The following is a 7,424-nucleotide window of genomic DNA, read 5'->3' on the forward strand; positions in this document are numbered from 1 at the left end:
TAATCAAAACAACAACAAATCTTTATTGTTGCTATTTTAATTTTTTCAGCCAGGATTTCAAGCTATTCAATCAGTCTATCTATTTATTGATAAAGCACTTTAAAAACAACAGTGTCACCAAAGCGATGTACACGAAGTCTAAGGAAAAAACAGTAAAAATGCAAACAATAATCGATGATAAAAGACTATAAAATTCAAGAGCAACATCTCAACCAGTAGTTAAACAGGGAAAAAGTGTGTTTCTACATGACCTTTAAAAAAGGAATCGTGTCAGCCTGCCTGATGTTTAGAGGGAGCTGATTCAAAAATTTTAGGTCTCCTCTCAGCCCTCCGTTAGATCTGCTGACCTGAGGGACCAAGAGGGTGGAGCAGGTCAGCTAAGTAAATAGGAAAACACCATGAAGACAATTAAAATCATTTTGAATCCAAACCAGAAGCCAGTGATAGGAAAACGCAAAGCCAAACAAAGAATGCCACATGAAAGAAATGATTTAACCTTAGCCAGATGTCTCAGGAGAAAGAAAGTGGTCAAGTGGACTTGACCACTGAGCCATTCTAAGCTTCACGTTTGAGGTCATTGTCTTGTCGCTTATGACTTAAATTCCAAAATCAGGATTTGAAACACTAACGTGCATTTTAATCATTTTAACTATTTAAAGACATCCATGCCTTAACTTCTTCACTCTAAAAGTTGGTCTACATTTCCTCCATTCTCCTGTTTTAGTGGCACATAAATTTGACTGTCATCTGAATGGAAATAGACGGAGATGTTGTTCCTACTGAGGAGAAATCCAAGGGGCAGAAGTACAGGGAGAAGAAAGGAGGCCCAAGATGCTTGGCATCATAGGAAAATAAAACATAAGAAAAGTGAAATGTGAGTCAGTAGCACTTATTTTCTATCTGACAGAAATGTCCACAGCATCAGTGAACACCTGTCACCAGTGGACTGCCAGTGTTCCCCGGTAAGAATTATACCAGAATTATTTTTTTGAAGATAGTTTGAGCATTAATATTCTAATTTTAATTTTCTGATCTTATCTGGGACCAGACTCCATTGTCTCGACCAAAAGAAGCTCCAACAAATGTTCTTTTTAAAAATTGGAAGCCTTTGAGAAGAGTGGCAGAACTGGACCAAAGAAGCCTTCAAAGAAAGTTTTTGACTCCTGGAATGAGTTAAAGAGGCAGAGAAATGGTCAGACAACAGAACAGGCTCAGAAACACACATTATTCAGTGGAACACTTGATAGTAGTGTGTTTTTGTCTATTGCACCAGATCCAGAAGACGTTTAAAGTCTTCCAAAAAGCGAAAATGTTGCATAGAGAGAGAGATAATGAAGATGGTCTCTCAAGAGCAGCACAGAAGAGAGGCCGACCTGAGTAGTTCCTCAACATCCACATCCACGTGATAGTGCACTCCTGGTTATTGGTTCAGTGCTCTTTTAACAACTATTGTGTGTTTTATTCTTGCCACAGATGAATGGGTTTGACCTTGGCCTGCAGAACAGAATAATGGCAGAGTTTGAGAGGACCTACATGTTTGACTCTGCCTTTCTCTGTCTCTGTGTCTCTCTCTCTCTGTCTGTCTTTCTCTCTGTCCCCAGAAGATGGCTTGTCTAGAGCTGGGGCCTAGATGAGCTTTCTCCCTTCTGTTAGTGAGCTTCTCTTCACTGCCATTAATCCGGGAGGATGTCGGCTCTCTGCTCTTTAAACACAACTGTCTTTGGAATTATTTAATTTGTGTCAAATCAAGCCGTACTTTGTATTCACGTTTCATTAACTATATCCATTGATTAACCAATAATTACTGAATTATTGTTATATTGTTGTTATTATCATTGGGGCGACTGTGGTTCATCGCAAAACAATGTGCTTGTGAGAACTTGGGTGTGTTAATGTCCACTCCCACTGTGGGCTCCTCGATGGGTCCTAGATAAATAAAAGTGAAACTGATCTAATTAATAATATAAGGGTCATTTTGTTCTAACTGGAAAATTACAGTTTGAGTCATTAACCAAGTTAAGCAGAACCTCACTTCAGAGTGCTCAGAAGGTACTTCAGACAGTTCCAGTGTTTATTAGGAAAACTTCTTAGCCAACAGAAATTCCAAATGAGCACACAGATTTTATCGTATAACAGAAACATCAGTTTTACTTGTTCTAATTCAAAATAACAAGACACAAGGGAAGGAGAAGCAGGTTCAAAAGCACAGGGAGATACTGAGATGCAAGTGAGACACATGACCACACTGCACTGAGCATCAATGGGGAAGAAGTAGAGTAGGTCACAAACATTACGTCAGTCAGACTGCACATCTCAGAGGACCTGAGCTGGAGTGTTAATTATTTTAATTTTAATTATAAGGACACCACCAACATAAATAAAAAGGCCAAGCAGCATGTTTTTTTTTTTCCTGAGGACACGGAGGCGTAATAAACTCCATCCTCCAAAACTTTTGGCACTGCACAACAGAGTGTCTTGACCTATGGGGTCAGAGTGTAGCGTGTCAGCTGAACTAGATCCAAAAGGAAGCAACTGCAGCTGGTCATCAAGAGAGGTCAGTGGCTCTCCTCATTCCCAAGCCTTGTAGAGTTCTGCTGGAGCCAACTCAGGTCAAACCCTCCCACCCACACACTCTCTTTTCACCACTCTTCTATCTGGCAGACTCAGAATCATGTGAGCCTGCACCAACAGACTTATGAACACCCCCCCTATCCCCCAAGGACAGCTACAAGCAGCCTAGAAGGTAGAGTTGAAAGAGGAGTATTAGCAGATGACGGGATTTCACAATACATTGAAAACTGGGCGTCAAAAGTGTAAACCTGACTGAATTTCCCAAAACATGTAAACTGTTGCTTTTATTTGTGAAGAGGTTAGTGGATAGAGCCATAAGCATTAGTCTTTTCATTGCTGCAAATTCATGCATCAAGCAGCTCACTAAGTAGATCATAGTGACCTTGAGCTCGTCTGGTCTGACTCATGTGTGATCAATTTAAAAGGATTACAACTGTTTAATTGTAAAAGTAAAATCAAAGGTCTGCCTCCCTAATCACAGGAAGATCTTAATCAAATTTCACCCTCTTTTAATGAACGCTAGGCTGGGATCCAACCCAGAACTTTGTTGTAATTAGGCGATTGTGCCAGCTTAACCACACCACAGAGTGTTTGCAGGACAGAAAATGTAGCAAGTGTTGAGTAGTTTGAGGGGGTTTTAACCAAGTCACGTCCAAACTGTGATAATCTTATGGTGTTTACTGCAGCCAGCCACTAGAGGGAAGTCAATACTTTTAAGGACGTTATTACTGAAAGGCTTCATAAATTCGGTTTTGTAGAGGCACAATGTGAACTGAACAAGCGTGCTGAGTTCCTTGATAAGAATGTAAGATGAATTCCTGTGAAAGCTCTGCAAGATAACAGTGTTTTCTTAATTGCCAATAAAATGTTATTGGGTTTATCTTGCTGCCTAGCCACTGGTTGCCATGATACCATGTTGATGTTTAATTTTCTTTTAATTTCCCTAAGTTTCATTGATGTAAAATGTACAAAAAGACTGTCTATAGATTGCAAGTGTTGTGCCTCTTTTATAACATTATTGTAGAGCATACCCATGATGCTGGTGTTTAGCCATCCTCACTTTTGACTCCAAAACAGCCGAGCCTTTGAACAATAAGGCATGCTAATCTCAGGATGGCAAGCCTTTACCTCCCCATAAATAATTTATTGTTAAACCAACTCAAGCTGATGAAGTATTTCCCTCAGCCAAGCAGAGGCCGGAGCCGTGCTTCAGTCGTATACCTCTGGCTGTGGAAGGAAATCAGGGTTTAACCTAAAAGTGTAATCAGTTTTATGTTTAAAGTTTGTGACGTGGGACAACATCAGGAAGGGCGACAGAGAGCGATATTTGCCCAAAGCAAAGACCCAGCCTTTAAACCTTTGTTTTTGGAGAAAAAAAATAATGGGGTAAATAAGAAAAGCTGCAGGCAGAATTGCAGTGTTACATGAGAAAACAGCCCGAAGTATGATACTGGGAGATCAAATCCAGGTCAGACACTTTTTTTCTGTGTGAAATTTTAAAACCAAAAATGACTCCTCAGATCAGTGGATGATGGCACCCGGTGACAAGAACAAGAGCCACTTCTTGCTGTGAGGGCTAAAGAGAGACAGATTTGGAGGGTGAGTCCTTCGCTAACATTTGAAGGCAACTGTTGGGTTAATATTTCATGACAGCATTGGGAGATTTCTCAGCAAAACTCCTCCAAATCTGTGGCTGAACTTTGTATGGCCTTCACAAAACAGTGGACGGCTTCAGAATCTGGATATAAGGAATTTTCCCCATATTTCTCTTCTTACATCTTCATATACGGAATAAGTAGATAGCTACAGAATTTGAAGCATTTTGAGGTCAGCTTTTTATAGAAGACGTGATTCTGTACTGCAGTTGTAATAATTATTGATTCAGCTTCTAATTTTTAATTATGACTTTATTTTTATGATGTAAAATTAATCCTGCTCTGCATTAAATGTGCTCTCTTTAAGGACAATGCTTATTATTATAGGGTTTCTATTATTTAGGGTTTAAAGGATAAAAATACTTGAATAAATCCTTGAATGCACCCCACACACACAAACATTTTCTCCTGATTATTTTGGCCCGTTATCCATATGTTTACAGCAGTAAGTGTCACAAAAAGGGCAATTAAAAATGTTCATTGCATTTCAGATAGTGTGAACCTCATAGCTGACACGTTTGCCTCATTCTTCACGGAGAAGGTTGCAGCTACCATCTGCTGGTTGTCTGAGAATCCCAAGAGTCAAACATGTTGCCATCTACTGCATGCTCTCAGCCTTCTTCCCCTCCTTCCCTACATTCATCCCTCTCACATAGAGAGGTATCTAAACTCTTGACACGTAGCCGACTACATCATCACTAGACTCCAACCCAACCACTCTCCTACAGAGAGTAGCTGCCACCGTCACCCCAGTGATCATTCGCATGATCAACTCTTGTTTTCATTTTGCTGGACTCATCAGCTGCATTATACTTTCCTGGGCCTACGTGGGCGTCATTCAGGATGTCATGGCAAGGTCAGTTTTTGGCTCGTTACCAGCTCTCCACTTGGGTCCCCAACATCACTGCTAGGGGCAATTGCTCTTTGCCATATTCACAACCTCACTGGGACTGATCATCAAGTTGCATGGATTTTCGTACCCTTGCTATGCAGATGACACCCAGATATACCTGTCTTTTCCCCCAGATGAACCTTCAATCTCAAACCGTCTCTTGGGCATATCCGCATGGATGCAGAATCATTACCTCCAACTTAAAATTGGTAAAACCGAGCTCCTGCTTTTCCTGGCTAACCAATCCATTCATCACAACATTGAGACCTTGTCTCTTGCCAAGGTTGTTCAAAGTCTTGGAATCATGATTGATGATCAACTGTCTTTTTCTGATCATATAGCCTCAGGCTCCTAGTCATGCTGCTTTGCCTCACTCAACACCCAAAAAAATCAGACTATTTTCATATCTTGTTCCCCAAAGGTGAAAAGACCCCACAAGCTCTGTCAGATTAGGGGCGACCATCTCTTCCTTCAATAAGCTTTTGAAGCCACAGCTCTTCAGAGAGAACCTGCTCTCTTAACAGCACTTATTTCTTCTCACTGCCTCTCTCCTCTCCTGTTTATACCCTATTCACTCATTCTCTATAATTCTTAAATCTTAATATCACATCCAAGCGATGTTTCCATGTGGGTTAAGTGACCATCCATTTATGTAAAGCTGTGGAGAACAGTGAACTAACTACCTTTCAAGTGGCGATACATTGAGAGAACTTTTAAGGATTTAGCATTAAGAGATGAATCTTAAATTGTTACTGTCTGTTTACTTTTCACAGACAGAAACCCAAAAGAATCTTCAAGCAAAAAACTTGGAAAAGGATGAAAACAAAAGAAACATTTTAAAGGCATTACAAAGCCAATTTTTAACAATGGATGTAAATTCGGCTGTAGAAAACAAGACAGGCTGAGGACAAGTCCTCAAAGTTGCAATTTAAACTCATGGACTGAAAAAATCCATACGATGGATCGATACGCCCGGCGGCATCAGACTTATGAGATGGCTCTCTTGTCTGAAGATGAATGCGTCACCCCGGCATTTGAGACAGATTTGAGAAAAGTATAAAGTGGACGCAGCTGCCAGGGCCCTGAGCAGCATCTGACACCCGTGTGGTCAGGTTACCGAACCACCGCTTGAGTCATAAATAACTCAACTTGAGACAATAACCTGAAAAAGCCTATTTGTCATTGCCAGAGTTTGCAGCGTTACGGGAAATATCCTAAAGAAATTTTTCCCAGATGTAAAAGTTAATTAAAAAGTTATGAAACAAAGTGAACAACTGTTCAAGTTGAGAACTATGTCCTCTTTCAACATTCAAATTTCAAACTGGTGTTAATGTGGGGCAACTAAAACATTATGTTTGATCCTGGAGATGACGAACGTGACATTTTTCTGTCACCTGATTCTTTACAGCTTTAAAGATTACATATCTGACTGTGGCTTTATGTCTCTGTGGAGTGGTTTCTGAATGTTTGTGATGCTGTACAAATGAATAAGTGCCTGATGCTTTCCACTGAGGTGAAGCAGTCAGGAAAATGATGTCGAGATTTAGTGGAACCTGCCGTGTCACCTTGCAACTATCATCAAACGTGAACTGAGCTGATTGGACCAAAGCAAAACTTCAAAGTTTGATGCAACGCCTGATCTCACCTCAACATGGTGATGTGAAATTGTAGCTTCAGTCCCTACAGACTGCTGAAGGTATTTTTCTTCTCTGGGCAGTCACTTTACTGCGTAGTGATGTAAATCGCTGCTGACTTGACTTGTAATGTTTGTCAATACCATTTATGGTATATTTTCTATTTTTTTAAGGTGACTCAGTATTGCATGCATCACTGATATGTTTTTTTCTTCCTAAAATTAAATTTAGAAACAGGACAAAGAAGGTAATGGAAAAGGTTATCAGCACTTAATCTAAACAGACATTAATGGCAGTAATTTAAATGTCTTACAAACCTTTTGTGGGTTTGTAGATGCACGGAAGATAAAAAATATTCCTTTTGTCAACAAAACTCCAAATGAGAATGAAGGTGGTTTTGACCAACCTCCTGTAGACATTTAAAGTACAAAACTAATGGATTTTTGCTCACCTTAGTGGCAAACCTGCACTCGAACACAAAGAAGTGCAGTTTTGCTGTTGTTGACCTATTGTTATTAATGGCCTAATCAGTCAGCTTACACCAGGTGATGCTGTAAATTAATGGCTCGTGACCATCCCTTAATTACAGGGTCCATGCTGTCGGGGGGCGGTGAACGGGGGGTGGGCGGGGCCTGGCTGGAGCAGTTCGGACAGTCCTCAGTGTGACTTTCC

Source organism: Takifugu flavidus, chromosome 20 (genome assembly GCF_003711565.1).
Source record: "Takifugu flavidus isolate HTHZ2018 chromosome 20, ASM371156v2, whole genome shotgun sequence".
Taxonomy (NCBI): Eukaryota; Metazoa; Chordata; class Actinopteri; order Tetraodontiformes; family Tetraodontidae; genus Takifugu; species Takifugu flavidus.